Consider the following 25,658-nt stretch of genomic DNA (forward strand, 5'->3'; position numbering starts at 1 on the left):
TCATGCACAAGTTAGCACTGCTCTTTCCCAGCAGCAGTCCACAGTTAAGTCATGTTACAGTTTACGGCAGATGACTCAGCACACCTACGGGGCACTCTCTGCTCGGTTTCTGCTGTTTTCAGCTCCAGAGCATTACCTGCTCCCATGTTTTTACATACCTCTCTACAGCATTTCACTAAGCTTTTCCTACCCAAGCAATATTGACATTCGAAGATCAAATTTCTGAATATCAGTCATTTTTATTGTCTTTTTATTTTAGTCCTGAAGCTGTTAATATTTTTGCCGAGACTTACTCAGAAATAAAACGAGCAGAACTTCCTGTTACAGTTACCAGTGAACATGTAAGTAAGCCTACTGAGTGCAAAGCTTAACACTAAAGCAGCTCCTCACTGCCAAAACAAACTCAGGCTTGTCAACTGATCTGTTCACACAAATACAGCTCTGGGCTAATTTATAACTTAATCTAATAAAAAATTTACCATTTTATTAATTCTTTTAAAGACTCTTACTCCTTAGTAGTAACAAACATTTTTGAGAAAAAGTAACCTTGTCAAAGATGCAGTTCTCCTGTGAGATTGATTCTGTGATACATCAACTACTTCAAAACCTCTGACACTTAAGAGTAAAAATAAATCAACAACCTAAATTAAGTTAACAGCTCATAGTAAAACAACTCCTAACTAATAAGGACTACCAGATATCCACAGTGCAATCCTAACCGACAACTGGACCCCTCCATACTTGCCTAGTGCCAAACAGATACCCCCAGTTTTCCACAGTGCTTCACAGAAGCTATTTAATAAGTTTCCTGCTCCAGTGTACTCTCTGTAATAAACCGTATTTCTGAGAACACTTAAGTATCTGTCTTCTCTTTCCTGAGGAGAAGTGCAGGACCTAATGCTTTAAAAACTCTTGAATTTCGTTTTAGAGAAAAACTGACCTGATATGAGGAACCCTGACCAGCCAAAAGTAATGGGTTGCTTACAAAGACTCAACATGTGGCTTCAGCGTGCCTTTTGAGAACGAAATACACAAACACCCCATGCTGCCAACTTCATGATTCACAGAAAAGGCTAAATCATGCTAGCTCTGTTTCCAATATCCAGTTCTACAGAAAAAACCTCTAGAAAAAAGAGAGAGAAAGCCCCTGCCTGATCAGATAAGAGTAGGTAGAAGAAAAAGCTGCTTACCTCTGCCTGGAGAGTCCATTAACGCCACATACAATGAACCCAGAATAGTATTTCCGACAGATTGAGATTTTTTTTTCCCCCCTCCTGTTTGCTTCTGCAACTTTGCTGTACACTGTCAACTGACAGCAAGTGCTTCACTTCCTCATTCCTCCTCCGCGCATGCCTGCTCGCATGCACGCTCCCCAGCACCACTGAACACTGGCACAGAAGACAGTTCTGTAACACAAGAAATTCCCACCCCACAGCAAACCCCGAAAGTTTGTGTGCAACACAGGTTCCCATCCTTCTTTCAGAGCTACATGAACACCAACGGGCTTCAGCAGCTGTGCAAGTCGCTTGGGGAAGAAAAAAAAAAAAAAAAAGAAAAAAGAAAAAAAAAGAGAGAAAATCATAGACACTAACAAAATTGTCCTGAAGCTCAGCTAAATCAGATTCAAGATTTTTTTTTCATCCTCAGTAATCTTTATTTTGACTATGAAAACAAAGTAAGAAGTTTACCTACTTTAATGCAAGTGTCTCTTATTTGGTAGTCTGAAAAATACCTTAGCAAAATGGGGCCACTCAAGGACAAGACGTTATCCCTCATTTGAAACTTCCTGGCTTATAATCACACAAGGGAAACAAACAAACAAAAAAAACCAACATCACAACTTTACCACAGCACCTCCCCAACAGAGGATCTAAAAGCCATTTACAATGATTTAAGCTTTACAACATCCTGTGAGGCAAGAGCTAATGTCCTACTACAGAATAGAACATTGTTGAATAAAGTTATTCATCTAGCATTTCACAGGAAAAAAAAAAGAAAGATGTAATGAAACCTAATATATTGTTGTCTTGACCTCTTATTTTCACTCAACATTCAATCGCTAGTCTTGCACCATTCCAGTAATGAACATTAGAAAACAACACGTATGTAGAGGAAACTTAAACCTCCCTGCTCATAAGTCACCAAAATAAGCAAGCTGCATGTGGCTCAAATAGTGAGTTTTGGAGGAAGATATACATAACTAATTTCATCATTTCTGGTTGATACTATGCATTCCTTATAGCTTATTTAAAAGAAATGGGAAGTGATTGACTCTTAGTAAGTAGTTTCATGATCTGTTACCAAAATTTTTCTACCATTCGTAAGGACTCCCAAGTCGGTTGATGATTAAGTCTAGGGAGTTAATAGCAGACAAGCATGTATAGAACACGTTCCTTTCATTTCAAATTAAGAGTTTTTGCATTTGTCAATGCAAATGACTGTAATAGTAACCAGGATTAAAAATCAAGGAAGAACCAAACAGCTTAACAGAAGAAAGGCAGAAGTCACTTAAAATATCTGCAACAGTATCAGAGACTTTGGTTCAACTGGTGAAATACTGCAGAGCTATCAATCCTGCTCTCGAGGAAGCAGGCTAATCATCTGCTTTTCCCAGAAGCAGATACGTGTTTGAACAGCTGAACACTCAAATAACTAAAAGAATCGCAACAACTACAAATCTGAAAACTAGAGCTAGTGATCAAGCAACTGATGTGCCCTGAGGAATTATATTCTGACATTACTGAGTTTGAGGCTCACCCAAGAAAAGAGCTGTCACAACTCCTCCTTACTCATTCCTTTCTAAGATTTTTCACCTAAACTGGTTGCATTGCTGCTCCCCGGTTGAAGCTAGCAGTTTTAAATCTCGGTCTTAAATAAACACAGGTAGGCAGAAATGTGGGTGGACAACACTTACACAACCAATACCTCATTTTAACTGAAACAGGGCAACAAATCAGACACACAAACAGCTCATCTAATCTAAGCAGTAAACTTCAAGAAGAGAAAGCAATGGGGAGTGGGTAGCATTCTGGAGACTGTAAACATTCAGCTGCACAGGCACAGGTGAAAGAACAGGCATATCTGAATCCTAACCTGCTGAAGCACAACTTTTTTTTCTATACACCTTTTAGTGATCTGAAGTATCAGAAATATCATAGCAGTAATAAGATTGGCATCTACTAATAAGAAATCATGTTAAAAATCACTAAGGCCAGTATAATTGTTTTTCATGCAGGAATAACTTACAGTTACCTGACTACTACTATAGGCGTTTGGTAGATAAAAGGCAAATTTAGGAAAGGGGGAAGGAAAATCTTGTTGCCACTACAACACCTTTATCATTTCTTAGACTGAGATAAGTATACATGAATGACTTAGTTAAGACCCAGCACAATTCAATGAAAGAGAAAGCACAAAGAACCCAACCTAACAAAAAATTAGGAAGTGTTGCCTGCCACCCACTCTCCAGTAAGAGCTTCTCTCAGAACTTGATTCAGTAGCTACACTGATGTCAGTGACGCTACAGCTACACTAACGCTGTCATTGCCATATGAAATAACCAGACAGAGAAGTGGAGAACTAAAGTCTGGCTGGAGACACTAGTCAAAAACTGTCCAAAAAAGCTCCCTAGAATCCAAGCTGCAATACAATCTTTAATAATTCCCACCCCCCAGCAAACTTCTACAAAATAAACACTCTCTCTGGAGAAGGAAAAAAAAAAAAAAAAAAATCCCGAAATTGCTAAAGTTGGATATTTTTCAGGTGCTTTGTCCGTGCAGACTTTTTTGTAGAGCACAGCAAAAATATTCCTGAAAATATTCCTTTGATAGACTTACAAGGCTAGAATCAAGTAGGAGTCTGAAATTGCTCCCCACCTCCTTTCCCTTATGTTCAAGAGTTAGTATTACACTATTCACTCTCAAAAATGTTTTCTTTTTTTTCAAACTACCTAATAGATTCAAAAAAGGAAAAAAAACCCCAAACCTCCCATGTCCAAAATTCCAGGTGTAATAGTAAGGAAATGCTGAAATACACTGTAAAATTAGTATTAAGTAAATACACTTGCTACTATCAAGAACAAGAAAGAGGCTTCCGTTTCAATAAGCCATTGAAAGTAAAACGCAAATGTAAAAATACCATTTTACACAGAACTTCACAGGTATTCAGAAAACAAATACATTTAAGTGTCCATTTGAAATCTTTGTCCCAGAAGTTCCTTGTTAATGTTTTTCCCCCCTAATTTATTTGATTTTGAGAATATTTTTCTTCTCACTTAGTAGATGCTGCCCCCTTCTTAAAAACATGTCAAACAGCTTCATGCTAATAACTGTTTACATAACAGTAGTCTCTAATAAAACTTCAGTTATTCTATCTGCTTTCAAAGCAATTCATTTTGGAAGACTATTTAAATATCAAAAAGATCTTTTGATAAAAGCACAAAGTCACCAAGAGCAATGAAAACTAATGAATTTTTAAACAAAACTACTGATGTAGCTGCTTGCCTGCTTGTTTTTTAATTTATGAGTTCGTTTTAAACATAATCACGAGAAAGATTCTCTTATTATAAGTTGTATACAAAACAATCTCTAGACTTCTGTGATGTTATTTCAAAAGGCAATGGAGCACCTAGTTTGCTGGTACATACATTTCATCATAGCAGGAATTCACAATGCCAAAGAAACCTTTCCACTTCGCATCTTATTATAATTCTATTCCCTGTTACACTCTCCTCTCAAAGATTTTGAGACAGAATTATTAAACTATATCACCTTCAAGAATTCAGCTCCTCTACTTCAGGCACCTGTTCAGTCAATCATGCAGTATCATTTCTATATTAGTAAGAAACTGTACAGCACCATCAACTTCAGAGAAAAGGTGCACATTTGAAAAGAGTTGTCAAAACACTGTTCTCTTTACCACAGCACTGCAGTCCTAACAACCACTTACAAAAAGTAGAGGTAGGCAGACTGAGGAGCTGCTAACAGAACTCAATCTAGGTTTTCCCCACTTCTCTCTCAGATCACAGCTTAACTCTAGCTGCACTCACCCTGTCTAGAACTAAAAAGAGAATTGTTGAAAGATTTCTGAAAACACCCAAGCTGTAAACAAAGATGATAGCCACTACCTACAAGTGTGATACTCCAAACGAGATTTAATACCGCAGCAACAGAATTTAATCTCTACTAAGACAGCAGATAACAACGTCCATTGTTTACCACAAGCTAACATGGGTTAACTATCTTATCCTTGTGAGGAGTGAAACATCCAGACTTACGCTTTCATTCTACCACCAATGAAGACAGATAATGAAACTTTGCCTATTTGGCATTCTCAGTGCAGTTTCACGCATGGCTTACAGTAGTGCAAGTCAGAATTGCTTCTCAGAAAGGCAGCACTGCCCTCTCTTCAGTACTTTTGCGCCAGGTCTAGATCCAACACGCATTATTTATACCAGGGACCTAAGCCTGTTGAAACCAAACCCCTTTCTTTCCCATGTTAGTTTCTAATGGGCTCCAAAAGCTGCTCCAGATCTGTTACAGGGTCAGGCAGTCCTGAAAACATAAGGGAAAGAGTAGGGGAAGCACAGAAGGCAGGAACTTCAGGACAATCTCTTTTAGCATCACCACAAATCTAGAAAGTTTTTAGGTGCAGCTTCACAAGGAGCTTATTTTTGCACAACCAGGGTAACAGATTTTTAGGTATGTCTTCATTAATGGAAGCCATCTCTGAAGTATTGGCTAAATTTTAACACCACATTTTAACTGCTGTTAAGCAATCCTAACAATAAGGAGGACCAGATTAACAGTTTGGCACAATGAGAGTAGGTGAAATGGAACAAGGAACTGAAGTGATAACAACCCATGGAATTGTTCCTTTATACTAAATCCATTTAATTATCTGTGTTTCAAAAATAAGGCTTCACAGCTAGGTTTAACCAATGTTTCTCGACAGTGCACGTCACACAAATACGGTTAAAACCATCCTTTCAGCTCATCATGGTTACAGCACTGAGCAAAGTGCTATATATAGAACACAAAAGAATGCTGTAAGCAGTCCATAACTTCAAGTTTTCTTACTTCTTCTAGAATCAGAGTTGCAATCAAAGAAGCAATCATGTAAATGCTACAATAGCTGATTCAAGAACAGCTTACATGGACCAAACTAAGCCAGATATCCTCCTTTGGCTGGCCCTGTAATAGCTTCACTGGTAATAATAGCAGGAATATTAAGGTAACAAACATAAGTTTCACAGATGACTATTCTGCTTGCTTCCATGACACAGGCTGCAACTGTGTTTTAATAGCATAACCTAGTCTACACTAAATCTCTGGAGTCATCCAAGGTTAAGAGGCAGCCTGTTCCAGAAATGGCACTGAGCCTGGAGATTTTCAGCTCTGTTGTAACAGTTGCTAAAAAAATTACCTAGTCAACATACTTTTCAAGATTTTTTCCACACCTCTGAACATAGTTTTGTCGTAAAAATCCAAACACTATTCAGCACGGACAAACCTGCTCATCACTTTTAAGTCGTGTCAAATCAACATTCACACAGAACTTAGTCTTTAAATATCAGTAGGAGAGGTCACACAACCGTTGCTGAAAAGCAGGTTAACTCAGGTACTTCTGACTCAGAATGTAATTGAGCCTCATTTGCTTTAAATGATACTGGCACCCGATGATTCAATTTGTAGCACTGCTAAAAAGAGCAGTTCAGGGGCCAGAAATAGCCCGGGCAAGGTACTCCTTCTGAATGAGACTTTTCATGTAACCTTCAATTATAAGGGAAGAAACCCTACCTTAAATATTTTGCTGCTTTGGTGTCAGTCTCAGTTACCTTCCAGATTTATAAAAATAGCATCTTCTCTTTACAGCCTTACAAGATCATTAAAAACAGTACTTGTGGTTTTAGTGAGCAGAAACAAAAGGCTTAAGTCTCAGGGTTTCCATTAAACATGTACTCTTAACCAATAACAAACATATCCGAGCTTAACCACAAAAATGAAAGCTGCTGCTTTTTTTTGTCCTTTTTTTTAATACAGCAAACAATGCAAGACAGTTGCGCATAACAGGAAAAAATCTAAACATCCAACATCCCAATGATCCTCCTATCAGTAATGGATAAGAGTTATATTTATTTTTGGCAGGAGTCTGAACTCAAATGGGAAAGAGTATCTTACATCCTCTTAAAAAATGTTTTTAAAGTTATAAAAGTTTAAAGTTAGAAATCTTGAAAACCATCTAAGCAAGAGGGCAAAATACAATAATCTTGGGAAGTTACCTATAAAAATCCACTGACAACTTGATGAATTTTGCTGCTCTGGACTTGTAAAAACAGTTCTACTCCAGACATGTAATTTTGTCTTTTAGAAGAAAGTTCTCTTATTTACTGCTTACTTTGCATGAAACTTGTTTTAAGTGAAGCAGTCCATGAAGAACAGTTTCCTCATTCTCAGTTTATAATGCTAAGTCTTAAAACATGTATTCATCTCTGAAAACATATTACAACTATATTATAGTAGTATCAGGAACCAGAACGATGCAAGATAAAATACACATGACACTATCTCACCGACTCTATTGTCAGAGTTCTATTACTAAAAAGTATACAGTTCTCCAGGGCATGCTGAACTAGTCTACTTTTTAAAAAAGCAAAGCATAAACCACTGTTAATGAATCTGATTCACAGAAAATTAGACCTTGCTCATGCAAAACTGAAGACTGGATGACAGAAAGAGAACAACAGTAGTCACACAGTCAAGCACCTTTATACTCCAGTTGGATGTACTTCCATTAACAATCTCCTTGAAATGGTCACAGGCCACCCAAGAGCTTTTAACATGCCCACTGTCACAGACTGATGAGACTATTCAAGCGTTTAAGCCTTCACACACCCCGACTGCACTACTACCTATTGCAGTACCTTGAGAGTAGATCCGATGTTTTACAGTTACCGTACACATGGACTACACAAAGTTACTTCTGTTTTTTAAATTTCCTTATTTTAGAGTCTTAAAATAGAATGGATTTGCTTAGCTGCCAATTCCACCTCTGTTGCTGCAGACCAAGACAGGGTAAGTACAGGCAACATCTGCATGACCTCATCACTTAAATTCCCTGTGTCTTGTCTTTTGTAAGCCTCTGATTAGAGAGCAGGTATCCAAATACACGACAAGGCATTGGAAGAGAAAACCAGGCTTTGAAACCATCTTACCACCCATGCAGTCAACATCCCTTTACACATTCCTGTATTTGGCCACTTAAGTTTTTTACGAACAAAAGCACCAAATGACAAAATTCAAAAAAGAAAATTCTCAAAATCCATAAGCCAATGCCACCTGTAACAGCACTACTGCAGCCCTCATGATTGCACTGGGAATTATTTTCTTTAATATACAAAACCTAACATGAAGAAAGTATTTCAATCTATTTATTAGCATATTGCAGTCACTGGATTTGCATAGGCTTACTGTCAATTTTGATTCTGTAACAACAGCTCACCAGTTTGTCACATCAACATGACTGATTCTATTCCCACTTCTCAAAAGCTACACTAATTCATTAATGTAATTTCAGAACTTATCAGATGTGCTTGAAGGAAAGGACTGATGTCAGTCACTTCCCCTCCCTGAAGCCTCCCAATTACTGTCACATGAACTGGCAAGTGAACCCATGCAAGGATTATTTCCCCCTGTCCTGTGAAAAGGGGTGGTGGGAAGGACAACTAACATCTTTCTTTATCAGGTGAATTCATATATTACTTAAAGGAAGACACAGTAGAACTTTTTTCCCCCTCAGAATTTACATGAGAAAATATATCTGTGATCATTCAAATATCTAGTGAGTAAGTAATACAGACACCACACCCTATGCTCACCGTGCAGTGCCTAATGTGATAGCCACACCACTACACCCGCAAATACCAATGTATAATTTACTTTGCCAATACCAAGTATTTCTGTGGATGCCTTTCTTCCTGGCATGTCCTGGAACAATCCACATCATGTCCAAGCTTTAGACAGATGACAAGCTTGACAGAGCTCAAGTTGTTCTATTCTAAACTGGTCTAGCAAAGCTGAAAACCCACATAAAGATGGCTGTGGTCATATAATTCCTCCTCAGAAACACACAGACATCCCCACCCAGTCTTTGCGTGCTATTTTGTTAGAAGCATTTGACTGAAGTTCCACTCAGAAAGGAGTGACCAGAGAAGCTAACTACGTATCTTTCTGCTTGCTGAAGCCACGTAAATCCTCAGACATAGAAAACCAGGGGGGGAAATATTTCACTCCTGTGAAGTACAGGGCAGAGACTTAATGTAGAATAACCCACTTAATACACTTAATGTAGAATACACTTAATGTAGAATAACCCAACTGATTAATTTCCAATACACTTGATACAGGAATAAATGCTAAAAAAACAAGTACCTGAAAGCAACTTGCCAGTTTTTATGTCATCTTATTGTTGCAATAAAATTAAAAATTGTAAAACAGATTAATAGCCAAGTTAGCTGCTGCTATAGATACCGTTTGTACAGCCCTATCCTTAATGATTTGAAACCAGAATAGTATTAAAGATTTATAATTTAAACAATGTGCCTTTGTCTAACCCATGTAAAAGTAAGAAGCAAAAATGGTAAAATGTTAGCTCCATCAATAACCTGTGAAGAACTGCTTAGGTTTGCCAAACTACTGAATAAATTACGGGAAAGGTGATTCCGGCAGGGGTTACCATGATCACCAACTCACGGACCCTCTACCCAAATTGTACTACCGACTCAAAAGAAGCTGGTGGAGTAACAGGACTGACCATGTGTATTTATTTACATGTTAGGCAAAGAGACTGACAAATCATTTAATAAAATAATGCATATGTATTAAAAAGTTTAAGATGTTAATGCTTTGTGTATAAATAACTGTTAATTTGAAGACTTGGCGTGTGCTATCTTGGGACCCACAGCTGCACAGGTATGTAAGAAAAGGAAATACGTCCATTCTGTGTGTGCACACTGGGTGCACACTGGGTGACAGACCCAACTTTTGGGATAATATTTTTATGTCCTATTTTTAGGACATTAGTCCTATTTTTAGGCCTTCCTTTTTGCAAATGCTACAGAAATGAGAAAGAACACCACAGGTTAAGGAGAGATGAGCATTTTGCCAGGTATTTCACACTCCCTCCCCAACATATTCTGCAAAAATTACAGTGCTCAGTGAGAAGATAAGTCTTCTTAACTCTGGTAATAATTAAGAAAAACGGATAAATTTAGTACAAGTGTAACCTACGGAATTTATTTTGCTTTGCAGCCACAAAGCTGTCAAATCTCTGCTACCAGATCTTTCTCGTGCTAACCAGAAGTTTGCCCTTCTCTACCAGTAGCCCTCAAAACAGGAGGCTGAAACAGAAATGCTATTCTGAAAATTTGAGCAGGCCAAAGGTGATTTGTCACAATATAGGTCCTTAGCCTGCAAAGTACCAACTGGGCTCTGCCTTTTTGCCTTCTGGTAAAGGGTTTAGTAGAGCATTGTCCGCAGCCTTTCACTTCATTATTTTAATAATAAGAAGTATCTTGCACTCAAATAGACCTTTTCTTTCTACATCTAGAGTCAGCAGTAAAACGCTGAGCAGCATCACTGAAGGAAAAACTGAAAAGCTACACTTCCCAATGTATTCTGGCAGATGTCAGAACAAAGTTATTCCTGATACCTCCAGTCACCTGCTGTTATCGATAGGCAGCCTCTTTCGTCTATGAAAAAGCAGAGATATGGATGATTTAAAGGGTTTCCAAACACACCATCAACCCTTACTTTGAGCACCTTTTCTGTGCATTAAATCACAACTATCAACGCAAAACAAATTGTCTCCCTGAAGATACTTAACACAAATACATCCCTAAGCTTGACAAATGCAACAGATTATTCAGAAGAGAAAAACAGAGGGAATCATGAAGGAAGCCATCTGAAGTCAGGAAAAGGCTCTGTACAAAGCACAACATAGTAGATAAATGGCATTAAAAGGTATCACAGAAGCAATGTTTTCAGATAGTAGTCACAACTTGATTTAATATAGGACACGAAAACAAGAGACTAACAATGTGCACAAGCATTAGCAAGTCCAGAAGACCTCCCTGATGGCTCTTATCTTTCCTGTAGAATATAACAACAGCTGGCAACAAAACAGTCATTTATAGTAGTCTGCACCATTCCAAGCAACCGAAGTTTAACTAGTTCTCACTTTCCTGAATACCACTTTCTTTCCACTTGTTGTATGAGTCACCTACAAAGAAGTTACAGTGTCCAGGCTTCCATCCTTAAAGCCTGGTTAAATAAGGAAGACTAAAATTAAAATCCACCATTCTACCTACATTTTTTGCAGCACTACTAAGATCTCTCTTAATTAATTCCACAGGAGGCCTTTTCATGCAATTGAACAGAATGACTCATAAACAGGAAGGACAGCCTGAGTTGTAGCCTCTGGTTTAACTCACCCAGTCCATCCCATCAAGCTAGTTTAGCCTAGCTTATTTTTATCTTTCTCCTTTCCAATTTACAGCAGCAGCCAAAGTAGTCACGAGGGAGCTCACCATGAACAATGCTCCCTAACTTCTCACCAGTTCCAGAGGAAGCAGTGACATTTTGATAGTTCCCAGTAAAGTCCAAGAACAAAGAGTCCCACGGTTGCTCCATTATCCAAACAGCCCATCCTGCAGGTCTGAATTGTCAAAGTAACAAAATTCATCGGCAATATGCCATCTCTGTTACCTGCATTAGCTAGCTGAATTGAATACTGGCTCAAAACAATAAAAAAAAAATCACTTAGAAGGAAAGTAGCTAACACCAGAGAATGAAAGAAAATTAAAGAGAACAGGTCAGGTGAAGATACTCATGGATCCAGGGAGGAAAATTAAAAAAAAAAAATCCTACAAGAAAACAGAGCTCTTCAGCAAGTCAAGAAATAAAGATTCCTTACAGAAAAGTCATTTAAAGTCTGGAAAGATACACGGAAAAGTGGTAGGACAAGGAGAAATTATTCTAAACTACAAGAAGGTAGATTCAGACTATATATAAGGAAGAATTTTTTATTATGAGGGTGGTGAAACACTGGCCCAGGTTGCCCAGAGAGGTGGTGGATGCTCTGTCCCTGGAATCGTTCAAGGCCAGGTTAGATGAGGCTCTGAGCAACCTGATCTGGTTGGGAATGTCCCTGCTCCTTGCAGGGTGGTTGGACTAGATGGCCTGGAAAGGTCCCTTTCCACCCTGAACCATTCTATGATTCTATTATTCTCTTTGTAATTGCTTTAGCAATTTGTGAGACTGCCTTATTCTGACCTATTTTGGAAGAAGAAAAAAAAAAAAGAAAATTAATCTACACTATCTTTACAAAGCAAGTAAGATTAAGAATTACTGTCTTAGAGCTGCTAAATAAGCCATTTTCCAGCTTCCAAAAATTTTTGAATGTTAATGTCTACCCACACAAGAATTACAGTGCAAGTGATCAATGACTATTTCAGTATTACAATAAACAACTATTTAGCAAGATTCTTGACCTTGATTAATTAGATCTGTTGTTTACAACAGGGTACTTTGGCAATTTGGTACTTCAGTGTAAACATCCGAGCGCCTCAGACATGCTAAAAAATTGCCCAAATGGCATGTAAATCAGACTTAATTGTTCTAGAAAAGCTCAAGAGGTACCCATCTAACCAAGCTAGAAAATAGATTGGACGTTATTGGGAAGATTTTTCGTTTATGTAGAGGTGAGGCTGAAACTTGCTTCAAATTAATTGAAATAGGAATTTTAAATTGTGAAACATAACAAACAAATGATTACTTCACTGGACTCACGAGCATGAGCAGATTTTTCGAGATCTCATTAGCACAACGTTCACTTGTAAAGGCAGGGGAAAATTTTTAGTGAGCCTCTCAGAGAACAGCTTACACTCAGAAACATGAAATTCAATTATCATTAGGCCTGAATAACTGCTAAAATTATTAATGGTCATAAAAGAATGTTTATGCAGCATGTCACAGTTTCAGAATGTCATGTAAGCTAATTTCTTTCAAATTTAATGTCCAGCAATTTCAAGGTCTCTCCTCCAGTTCTTGCACCCTGGCACAGAAATTATAAGGGGGGGGGGGGGGGGGGGGGGGGGGGCGGCGCACCAAACACTTCAGTCTTGCCATACCAGATTAATCAAATACAAACACTGGATAAGGAAGTCTTAACACTTTCATTTGTTTGTACAGTTCCTAACATCAAATAGTACCTGAAGGACTTCCATTCTGAATTGATAACAAAGGGAAGGGGGTGGGGGAGAAACAAGCTGAAAGGATGTGACTTAGAAGAAAAGCAAGTAAATAGTAAGAGTTTTATTTCACTCACTTTTGAAGGACATTTACGTTACAGACACTGCAGTAAAACGTGGAAGAGTTATTCATTCAAGTATCACTGTTACAACAGCGAGTGCTAAGTCAGTATGAATAATGTTTACTTTAAAAACAAAGCACAGAGAAAGTTACATGTTACTGAACACTGGGAGTGTTCCAGAGAAGCTGGTTTATCAATAAGCAGGTAATTAAAACCACCCCCCTCAGCATGGATTTCAACTCATTCACTTTTAATACCTTCCCTGAACCTCACTCCTTTTGTCCAAAAGATAGCTCTTAAATTTGAGATGGAGACCAACACTGCCTGCCACAATTTATCAAAAATAATCACCTGCAGGTCCATGAAGACCTTTAATGCATAATAAAGGGACAAGATTCCTGCTACCCTAGTAGAAGTCTCCTTTCAAAACAGTACGGAAGGGAAAACTGAAAAACCTTCCAACTTGCTCATCACCATTTGAACTGAAGTGATTGCTAGAAATTGTTTCAGAAGGACGTTCGGACAGATGACCTTTAGAATCAGGCTACAAGCACTACTGGTCCACCATCTCATCAACCAGAATTTCATTACAAACAACAGGTTTAAAAACAACCATACCTCAAACTTCAAGGCTTATCCTGACAGAGTCTGATAAACACAGAAGCATCCTGAAAAATAATGAGATTTGGAATGCCCACATTTTACGTTAATCTTAACAGCCTGCTTTTAAACAACAGTTAATTAGATAATTTTAAAAACACCTATTAAATTGGCATCATAGAGGGATGAGACAAACCAGACTCCCCTTGTTAAAACAAAAACAAAAAAAAAAAAAAAAAAGAAAAAAACAGAAGAAATCAGAAACCACCTGCACAATCTAGATTCTCCCAGACTGGCACATTTCAGTTACTTCAGCTGTTCCACACACTTTCTTTCTTCAGTTGTCTTGTAGCTGAAGCACAGTCCTACCACAGAAGTCTCAGATTAATATAAGATGCACCCTCCAAACTCCAAATATTTGTGCAATTTAGAAATAATGCTTTATGTGAAGGATTTTAAAAAGTGGTTTTGCAATAAATCAGTAGTGAGAATGACCTATGCAGCAAGAACAACAGGTCACTTATGGATATTCTAGTGACTACAAGGTTGGAATTAATAATTGTTGATAAACCCTCCAACTTTTGTAATGCTGAACTCAACTTACCACAGTATTACCTGTCTGACACAAATACTCTCGTGTTGTGTCAAATTACACAGCAACCTATGCCACAACCTATGCGAAGCAAATGAAAGATCTGTTCCTTCCCTCAGCCACACTTGCACTACTTCTGTTTAACTGTATATCCTCTATTTCTTATGTTGCAAAATAGGAAAAATTGAATTCTTCTGTCAAAACAATCCTCTTCCCTTGCCTCCTCTCTCCCCTCCTCCCAACCACCTCTCATATGAAGATTTTTCTCCATGTTCCTAATGATTCCTCTTTTTTTAAACAATGTAGCTAACACTGTACAAAAAAGGTAAAGGTACGCAACCAAGTGACAAAGAGATTTTTGGTATTATTCTACATGTGGTCCTTATGCTTCCTGAGATCCTTCCCCCTCACCTTTTTTTTGGGGGGGGGGGGGGGGGGGGAGGAGAAAATCCAGCACACTGAGCAGAAGCTTTCATGTAAAAATCTGCAAAGGATGTCCAGGTCTTTTTTCTATTAATTTGAAATTGATGTTAAAGTCTTCAGATTTTTCCAAATGTCAACGGCTAGTGCTCAGGAGATGCTGCTTATTAGTCAATAGGACATTCTTCATCTGCATAATGCAAGAGTGCCTCACTCATACCAAGTTCAAGCTTGAGCCAGAGACACCTTATCAAAGGTACCTGTAATATGCACTCACAGTTATTCTGTCAGTCTTACTGCAAACTATTGAAAGTTTCCCTGGATAAAATTTCTGCAAAATGTTATGATGTATATAATAAGTCATGTCTACCTGCCAGAAGTTGTTCTGGATCGCATGTAGCTGCCTTCCTTCGCATCATATTAGAAAGAAATCTCAAAGCCAGGGTAGGGAGATACTTGCATGAAACACACTCCCCTATAAATTCCAATACGGAGCAGTGCACAACCAGTACTGCTTCTGACAACATACATTTGCAACAAATTATTTAGAAATCTTGATATTCCATCGTAAAAGTCCCTTCTTTCTCCAGATGGTAGCACACAATGTGTTGCTACCATGCAGTAACAGGAAAGCCATTTCCTCAAGCACTCTAACCAGAGAGTAATTTATATCAGAAAAAGCTATTTACAACAAGCTGACAGGGCTTCTGCACCTTCTTGCCCGTTACGCATTTCCACAAATAAAAGAAAACCTCATTAGAAACCAGTTAGTCCTTTGAAATCTAATACCATTTCAACTTTTACCATATGGGTAATCAAGAAAACGAAACCGATGCAAAAGATAACCATCAAGAGACACACTTCTTGAGAAAAACAAGTGGTCAAACTAAGTGATGGGAACTGCACCTACTTCAGCATGCACTGTGGAATATTTCTCTACAGAAAGGAAAGTAACACAACATAAGTAAATATTTGTGGTTTTCTTTCTCAGTTATCTTGAGTTCCACAGACTTCACACTGCATTACTGGAATACAGCCTACACAGAATCTTGAAGGTCATGCTGAAATTTCAGCTGGTGCAGGATGTTTATATAATGATCTTTCACAACAGAAAAATAGTATCTCTGTATTCCTGTATGAGAACGGTTTCATATCCATTATCAAGTGCAGTCCCAGGCATTAACTTCAAACTACAAATTCCCCTATGGTTTCTCTCTCATGTACTTTGAGTAAGATTTATTTTTTTTTTTTGGCCTAACAGCCAATATTACTTGCTCCAACAAACACTTGATTCACTGGGTGTGGGAACAACCACCACAAAACCACACAGAATTTCACCTGCAAAATGATTCAATGAATTCACTGGGGAAAAGAATTTTAAACAATGAGCAGGTTTTGCAAAAAATTAAGAAACTTTATAAAGGGTCATCTGCTTAAAAAGTACTTAATAGTGACTGTTGCATAGCTATTTTGAGATGCTCAGGATGTTTGGGATCCTAAATGCAAGCAAATTCTTCCCATCTGGTTGAGCTTTACACTTCATACTGTTTGAAAGCTACGGTTCCACAAGTTCTTTCAAATGGATGAAACACTTTTTCCAAGTATCCAGCATGTAAACCATATGATTTCTTGGGTGGAATAAAAAAAAAAAAATTAAAGGTAATTACCTTCCATATTATTACACATTACAGAATCGGAAAGGTCAATTCCCTAAGTACCATGAAACACCATTTTACAGCACTGGTTAGTCACAAGATATAGATTATAAATAAAATGGGACGTCAGTCTTTGACATCATCATTAGAGGTGACCACAACCAGCATCAGCCAAGACCTCTGAAGCACATATAAAAAAATTAAGTCATTATTTTAATATGAATCTCAGCTTTTGCAATGCTTAATTTAACAGGATTGTTAATGATTTCCACTCAGATTGCTGGTGACTCACTAGCAACATGGTAGAAGTTTCCAAAAGCAATCCTGCTAATTTCTGTTCATCTGCTTTAGCATTTTTATGACCACTTTTATATATAATAACATACACATCCTAAGATGCCCATAAATTAAATCCTGACATATTGATGTATGCAATGAATATATTCATCTGTTCCTTAAACCATCAGTTTTAAAAATCATTATCAGCATACAATGATCTCATCATAAATTTCTAAAATATTTTGCTTTAAACTCAGTTAGTTTGGATACAAAGCTGACAAAAAAAAAAAAAAACCACAACCCACTACACCAGAAAAAATACAAGTAACTTCCCACTCATCTCCATTAAGGTTACTGCTGCTCAAAAGTGATTGACAAGCACACCACTCAAGTCTCTGGTTGTCAAAACAGACTGTGCTGATGGTACTTGTGTTTCTAAATTTCCCTCAAAGCAGCCTGTCAAGCTGTCTGGTTTGACAGAATCTTTTCTAGGACAGGAAGGTAAATAAGCTATTGTAGGAAAAAGAAAATGTCCCTAACTGATAATGCCTGCTTCTATTTATGTTAATGGAAACCATAATTTCATATCAGCAGTGTGCATTAATTGACTAAAGAAAGCCACGGTGCTAGTGGTGAAGCTCAGAGACAGTCAATAAGGTACACGCTCCTGATAGGAACACTAGGTTATTTACACAACAATGAAGTCTCTTATTAGCTTCATTGACTTCAAATGCAGAAATACAGACATTTACAGTTGATAAAAACTAACGGCCTCCACACCCTTATAAGCCTTAAGGAGGTAAAAAAAAAAGGTAAGTTTAGAAATATATTAAATTCTGCTTTGTAGTATTGCTCTGTTATCTAACAACCCTGTAGCTATATGACACAAATAGAGTATAAATGCTGAATTTAACAACTTTCTCTCCCTGGCAGAGTCATTAGAAGACAGCATTGCTAAATCCGTTGCAATGATTAAAGCAGCCCTGCAACAGTCCAGGTTACCTTGTATCTTTTAATAATTTCTGCAAATTCTTTATTTTTTTCTTTTTAGGTCGGCCATTTGCAATATAGCAAAACCACAGAAAACAGTAGCTACCACCGGAGTGTCAGATTTTTCATTCACACTTGAGTAAAATTTAAAGAAAATAAAAACTACTGAGGAAAAAGGCAACATGCATGCGGAGAAAATGAAATATTCCCAGTTATGAGGAAAAACAAAACAAAACAAAACAAACAAACAAACTAGGCATCAGTTCCCTGTTTTAAAACGGCGCGGGCCACACAATGGCTTTTGAGGACAAAAACTGACACCAGGACATTCCCAACCACCAAAACATATTAAAATGTAGCTACACCAACACCGCACTCCCGGCAAGAAACCTCACCCACTCTCCCCCCTGTTAATCCAACAGCTAAAACAATGCCAGGGCGAAAAACTAGTGAAAGTAAGCGGAGTTTCTGTTTGGTTTTACCATGGTTTCTCCCCCCGCAGAGGGAGGCCGGGGGCCACCTCACTCTGCCCGCAGCCGCCACAGACAAAAGAGCGACAACCGCGGGAACAGGGGGGCTCTGGCCGTATTTCTGCCCCCCATACACCGCTGTTCGTTTAACTGCGCAGAGTGAGACATGGGGATGAGTTTTCTCTTCTTTCGAGGCACGCAGGGCCTCTGAAAAAAAAAAACAAACAAAAAACAACAGCAGGCGCACGCCACGCACAAAAGGCGCCTGTCCCTTCCCCGCCGCAGCCTGAGGCGACGCTGCCTCTCCCCACCCCCCAGGCCGGACCCAACCGCCAGGCCCTGCCCGTCCCCCTCCGCCTCTACCGCAACGCAGACGACGGCCTCCCCAGCTCCCTCCCTCCCCGCCCGGGGTGCTCGGAAATCGAGCCTGGCAGGAGCCCGAGGCCTACAGAGCTAGGCAGCGGCACAGGCCCCACGGGCAAGCTCAGCGCCCGCCCCTCCGCCTCCCTGCCCCAGGAAGAGGAGCAGGGCCCTCCCGCCAGCTCTCTCGAGGCCAGCCCCATTGTTCCCCGTACCCCAGGCTCTCCGCTCCCCGGCAGCCGCGGGGTGAAGGGGGGGGGGGCGACGAGACAGCGCACTCACCACACGGGCCGGGCTCCCCGCAGCGGCCACCGGCCCCCTCAGCTGCGGCAGACGAGGGCGGCCGCCGCGCCCTGCTCCTCCAGCACCCGCAGGCCCTGGGTCCCCCCCACCGCCGTCGCCTGCCACCCCTCCACCACCGCCGCTGCAGCAGCGGCCATCTTGTGCGTCGCCTCCTTTCCCTCAGCACCTCCCTCCCTGCACCGCCTCGCTGCTGCTGCCGCCCGCCCCTTCCTGCGCCCGGCCCCCTCGGGCAGGTGGGGCGGGACCGCGACAAAAAGCCGAGTCATGGCCGGTAGGGCTGGGCCGTGTGAGAGGCTGAGGTGCTGGGTGAGGGTGGTGTTATCCACCGTGGGGAGAGCGCTCTGGGGTTGTGTTAGGAAGAGCACCTGCTCCCCGTTGCCTTCTCTCGTCTTTTTTTTTTTTTTTTTTTGGGGGGGTGGGGGGGATACTTTTTCACCTCATATTTTCGTCCTCGCGGGTTATGGCGGGCGCAGCCAGGCTACGGAGTCGAGGTTGTAGCTTTTCGTAACGCTAAGTGTAGCCTGAGAAGTTCTCTGTGTACTCGATGCCTCCCAAAGCCCTCCGCCCGCCATTTTCTCTGCCTCAGTGCCCTCAGCAGTGCAGCAGCCTTCTCTGCGTACACTGTAGTTGCCTCGTACCATCAAACCTTAGAACTCGGGGGTTAGTTTATTTTTTTACTTAGAGGCGGGGGGGGGACACAATCAAATAAACAGACTCTCTTTCCACTTGGGTGGCTGCACAGGGCAAAGACCTCGTTGCTTTGCCTGCCAGACCCATGGAAAGGTGCAGAGCTGGACTTGCTGCTGAAGAAGGCTCCTCTGTAGCTTGCTTTGCTGCAGGACACATTTAATTCTTCTGCAGCTTCAACAAACACCGCAGGTAAGATGTGCTGGGGCCCTGCCAAGCCTTCCTGTATCACACAGTATCTAAACTACAGTTGGCCTACTGAAAAAAATAAAAAATATCTTACAAGTATTAACGATGAGTTGCTGCATTTAGTTAGCATGTATTGATAGTTTTAAAGTGCTTTGAGAACTAATTATTTAACATCAGCTATTTCAAAGTAGCATCGTATTCATCCTCATTTTATGAAAACGTGAACTGTGGTGTAAAATACCAAGGAATTTGTCCAAATTTATTTCCCAATTTGACAAGAAAAAGTGGAGTTTGGTGGTCCCACCCTGTTCCCCCGGTATTCTATCATGTATATGCCCAAGTGGAGGCTCTGTGGGGTTAGTGCTGGTGTGAGCTCATACAGGGTGCTTAATATAGAATCACTGCACTTCTAAACACTTTATAACACTGTAAGGAGCATACACTGTATTATCAGTTCAACATCCAAACTGCAGAGAACTACAAGACCTCGAGATGCGATTAAAACTGCAATGTCAGGTCAAAAGTAAGCAGGCCCAGAGCCAGGGGCTTGCGACAGCAACCTGCAAAAGGCAGCTGGGTTGTGACATGTAGATGGAAATACAGACAAAAATTGCAGAGCTGGATTCCTAGACACAAGGGGAGAACTGCGTACTGTGAGGTTAATCTTCAGCTCCTATTTCCGGCATTGATTATAGACAAATGTTTGTGTTAACTTTACAAGAAATGTGGTGGTAGTAGCTAAATGTGTTATTTCCGTCAGTTTTACTAAAGAAATTGTCTCTTATTATTTAGGCTTTTCCACCAAAACAATTAAGCATAATGCTTATCAAGGACCAGTGCTTGAACAAAATAATATTAAGAACAGCTATTAGATTAATTTCTGAAAACAGGGTTTTCTTGCCATAATGGCAGACATTTCATATCTTATGAATGCAGAAGACTAAGATATTTACAAAGACCACCTTTAACTTAGCGAGGGCTTTACTATTGGTTACAAAAGAAGGGTAAATTGGGAAGTTTAACATGGAAACATTGTGGCTGTTTTCTTGTTATTTCAAAGAGATTAACACAAAAGATTTAAAAGTCTACCAACAGAAATATAAAACAATAAATGTTTTTAAGCATCAGAATCCTTAGTACCATCAATATGCAATTAAATACCTGAATGAATTATTTACTCAAGAATATCATAGTTAGGCAGATTCAGGAGTCGAGAATGATCACACATTAGTACGTTATTATATTTTTACCATTATATTGGCACTGTAATACTTTCTGCAATGCCCTAGTGAAAGATTAATACCACTTGTTCTTAATGATTGTATAAATTATGTAAAAGTCTTTGCCCTGAAGCACAATCTTTCATATAACCAATTGGCAAATTGCAGCATAATTTGTTTAAAAATTTTTTTAGAAAAATCAAAATCATTATACTCCTATCTAATTAGTCTTCCTTCTTGGAAATGAACTAGTAAGCAGTATTTCTACACGTTTTTCTAGATCAATATAAATATTGTCTTCATCCTATTACTCTAATTTAAAACTGCATATACTACAGAAAATTTTCAGTCAGCAATTGCCATCTTTTGCAGACTCCTCTCCTAAATATTATGCTACAAATGTGAGCCTCATTGGAGTTATTAGTATCCTGTTCAGATGCAGAAGATGGCACTAGGAGTTGAAGTGGTAGGTATTCTTTGTGAGCTTTGTTTAAAGTCACAGAAACTAGAAATGGTCAAGGCCTGAGGACATCCTCTGTCCTAGTTTATAGCAGGTGATTGTGCACAGCACATCATTCTGGTATTTTGTTCAGTCTGGTTTTTAATACTCCAACCTGGAGACTTCTGCTGCTTCCTATACTTGTTTCTGGTATACAGTTCCTATATTGCTGAAAGGTTTTCATTTTCATTAGCTTATGTCTTCCCTCAGCATTTAATTCTATTACTATTAGTAAATTCTGTACCAGTATTTACTTGCTAACAACAGTTTTCAGTATTACAACATAGTTTACTACCGTACTGCATTGTTTAAAGTTAAAGAAGTGAGGTCTGAAATGACCTATGGTTTTTATTTAGTAACATTGCATGGATGAGTACTCTAAATCTCGAACCTCATTTTAGACCTCTATCAGAGTAATACTTTTCTAAGTATTACTTCTAAAAGTTCAGAAATTTGTAGATGAGCTTGTTCTCTCTTTGGGAACTGATCCCACTGGAAACTATTTTTAATGTCTGTTTTCTCCAGTTACCCAGCATTTCTTCCTGCATGGCACAGTACTTTAGCATATGAAATACAAAACAGTATTTCCTTTAAAAATTACTGGTTTCATATCTCATATCATCTTCCTATTAAATCTGCTGTAATTTATCTCCAGTTATTCACATTGTTCTCTCTTTTATGTCCTTAAAAATCACAGAAATTAGTTTTAACTCTGCAGCATAGCATCTTGATTTTCCGTTCCTTGTTTTTCTTTTTTTTCCTTCCAAAAGGGAATAATGTGTAGGCATGGTTCTAGGATTTTACATTTGTGGCCACCCTAGTAATGTTCTTCAGATTACATATTAGAAAGGAATTCCCATATTAGCTTGTATGACTGAGAGAAATAGGTTAAATATCAGTGTAACTGTCAAATGCTATCATGTGATGATTCAAGTTTTGTATTACTCTTTTAGTATAAAACTGGTGTAAAACTGTGGTAACAGAATAGCTGTCTTCATAACAAGAAAGATTTTTTTTTTTTAATGCGTTGGCAATGTTTCAGTTTGCTGTTTTAGTTATCTACGTGTCCTGTAAGGCTGATAATAATGGAAAATTACTAATTTTGAAACTTGTGATACCAGAACGAAAGGCAAGAATTAAATATTTTTCCAACTGGCTGCAAGCGTTTAAAAAAACTTGTTGTTTCACACAGCCAAGATTTTTGCATATATCACATAAACCAAAAGATAAGAAAATCTTTATAACTTTTCTGTGCTTGACCATCACATTAACCAAACCTGAAATTCCTGCACTTTTATAAAATTGCACTGACAAAAGCAGAAGACTGAAGCATATCTGCCCAATGTAATCATTGCAGAAAAACCCCAGGACTCATTAGAGAGTATGCTGGATATCATCCAAGCCCATGTAATTCAGATGCAACTTTTAGGAGTAGTTATAAATGCTTATTTTAAAATAAGAGGATGGTAGCGAAATAAAGGCTTACGCTGTGGAAGGACATGCTCAGTATCTTGACCATAACCCGTAAGGTTTAGATTTCCTTTGTACAAGAGATGTCTGATTTAAAGGAATGTGAAGTGCATAAAGGTAAAATTAATATTCGTCCATGAATGCTTCTCCCTCACCCATTCAATTTGCACAAGCAAATAATATTATATAACCCACCAAACATTATCAGTTTTGTTTAAAAACTTTTTACAAGTCTTTGATACTATACATAATAGATTTGCAGAATATCAGTGCAGTGTTTTCAGGCTGCTTGGAATGCAAAAAATCTATGTAAATATACTCTGTGGCTGCAGTTGCTGTGAATAAAGAAGAAATTATAAGGAAGATAAGAAACTTCCCTTTGATGATTTCTCATTAGAAGTGTAACTTAACTGTCTCATCTCATTATCCTCCTTGTCCTGCTGGCATTTAGGGATGCAATATGCTGACTTAGTAGCATGTGCCATAGATTCTCATGGTGCTTCTTGCTGCCATTTTGCTTACGTGTAATTGCTTGGTTTGCCTTTGTCCCAGAACTTCCAGTGTCATTCGACAACATCTCTCTCGAAGCGTGACAAATTTTGAAGCATTATAAAGTACAAGAATTTGCAGCATAACAAGTACGTAGACCCACTGGGCAAGAGGAAGTTAAAGTCACTACCACATACTTGTTGTTCTGGTGCCCTCTGCTGAAATAATCATCTTTTGGTTTTTGAATCCCTCCCGGGGATGATCAAGAGCCTCTGCCAAGTGCCATATGCTGGCACTTCTTTATCTTGTACTTTGGATTCTTGATTTATTTCCTTTTCTATTCTGTCTCAACAAAAAGCAGAAGTATGACCCTTTATTTCCTTTCCTTTCTCCAGTGGTACTTATGTTGAAATTTGTTCTTCATGACACGTTTTATAACACATTTTACAACAGCCTTTTATTAGGAAAATAACATATGAGTTGAGATGATTAAGAAAATTACTTTTTTAAGGAATTCCAGCTTGAGGGTATGTATAAAATCAAGAACCAATTAAAGTAGGAATGTAATTTTTTCTTCCTTTCTGGCAGATTCTTCATGTACCGTAAAAGAAGAGGAAAATGAAATAAAGATAGGGCAATGCAGTCAGCAAAGGTTTTCTACAGCAAGTCAGTACCTTTGCTTAGCTGTATGTAAAACTACAGCCTTACTCTCACTTTGCAGAGGAAGCTAAACTGTAGAGGTTAAGCAACTTTTCAGGTTCACGTAGCAAGCAGTGGCAAGATGAGGAATAAGCCCCATGGTCTGGTCTCTTGTTCCAACTCCTACACCTTATGCATCCTCCACACTTGTGCAAGTTATAGTAATTACATTATGACTAAACTGTTACCTGAGTACTTTTTCCAGTTTCAAATTACCCAAGTAGAGCATTCATATTACAAGTAAAAAGTGGGACTGTGTTATATCTCTATAGTCACATCACATTTCTGCAGTAAAAAAAAAGATGCTGATGATTTCCATAGTTATTCTTGCTTAGTATCGCCTGTAAAGACTCAAAGTTTTGTACTGGTTTGGTTTCAGAACACCTGATGAAAGACTTGCCCACTGCATCTTCCAACAACAGGAAAATAAAGAACCAAGTAAGCCTTAGCTAATCCTAATGTATGAATAACTGGGTAGTTGTAAGTGTTTTTATCTTTGTGTGGCTCTCAAGTAGCTGCTGCTTATTCAGATCTCAGTTCTAGCAGTTTTTTAAAAAAATTGTTCAGGTAATTGGTGAGGGACATGTTTACATTCCATCCATTGGTGGTTTTTCAGAAGAGACCTATAAACAAAAATCAATTTTATAACATGCAGTTGCAGTACATGCTTGATAAGCAGTTTACAAGTAGATTATTTTCAGTGGAAACATGTAAAATTTGTTGAGGTAGCCTGAGATTATTTTTTGAAGATCACAGCTGTATGGTAATTTCCTTTATTCTTTTACCAGATTCTAGGTAGCATGTCTACTTTGACAGGCAAATTCTCATACATGCAAAACCCTACGTTTTTGCTAAGAATTTCCTCCTCCGCTTTTAAATTTCTTTGCAGCACAATATTCTGTATTTCCTGTCTCTCATTACTGTACTGGTAAAAAGCTGTTACACACCATTCCAGCAATTCAATTTCAGCAAGAAACACAGAAATTTCTTAATTATAAATGTACAGTATAATTTGTTCCTGTTGTGTATGTTCATCTGTTTTTGGGAAATTGTCATCAAGTCATCATTAATCCTAACCTTGAATTTTTTTTTTTTTTAATTTAACATTCCAGCTATTATATTTTTTTTTAAATTTGGTTAAAAGTAATGTGAGTTTTGTAAAAATAAGTTGCTATCTCTTATTGTTAATAAAATAACAAGATTTTTTCCAAACTTGGTGATTTGTTGGTTGAAGGTTTTAGTAATCTGACGTGTCATGTGATACTGCCTACTCTGCTCTGATTCCAGCAGGTGAAGGAGGTGGCATTTACAGCAGAAGAAAAAGGAAATTCACTAAAGAGAATCAGTAAGTTGAATGAAATATAGTAA

General features: G+C 38.7%; 2 protein-coding genes across 32 annotated transcripts in view; one reads left to right on the top strand and one right to left on the bottom strand.

Moving 5' to 3' along the window:
- The window catches only part of RC3H1 (ring finger and CCCH-type domains 1), a 60,828-nt gene extending 41,691 nt beyond the window's left edge, over positions 1–19,137 (bottom strand). For 9 of the 11 annotated variants that reach the window (XM_086753414.1, XM_086753420.1, XM_086753419.1 and 6 more), the window contains exon 1: positions 19,017–19,137. The gene's annotated coding sequence lies outside the window, so the exon portion shown is untranslated. Of the gene's footprint in view, positions 1–1,190; positions 1,309–18,949; positions 18,967–19,016 lie in introns of those variants that run through there. The other 2 variants (XM_086753412.1, XM_086753410.1) reach the window with 2 other exon arrangements.
- A 42-nt stretch (positions 19,138–19,179) lies between these two features.
- Positions 19,180–25,658, top strand: part of RABGAP1L (RAB GTPase activating protein 1 like) — a 261,321-nt gene continuing 254,842 nt past the window's right edge. For 11 of the 21 annotated variants that reach the window (XM_086753440.1, XM_086753439.1, XM_086753423.1 and 8 more), the window contains exons 1-3: positions 19,741–19,916; positions 24,670–24,728; positions 25,578–25,635. The gene's annotated coding sequence lies outside the window, so the exon portion shown is untranslated. Of the gene's footprint in view, positions 19,309–19,329; positions 19,350–19,375; positions 19,698–19,740; positions 19,917–21,505; positions 21,600–23,654; positions 23,741–24,669; positions 24,729–25,577; positions 25,636–25,658 lie in introns of those variants that run through there. The other 10 variants (XM_086753446.1, XM_086753444.1, XM_086753442.1 and 7 more) reach the window with 8 other exon arrangements.

The sequence above is a fragment of the Chlamydotis macqueenii genome, chromosome 8 (assembly GCF_036417535.1).
Source record: "Chlamydotis macqueenii isolate bChlMac1 chromosome 8, bChlMac1.mat, whole genome shotgun sequence".
NCBI classification, from domain to species: Eukaryota; Metazoa; Chordata; class Aves; order Otidiformes; family Otididae; genus Chlamydotis; species Chlamydotis macqueenii.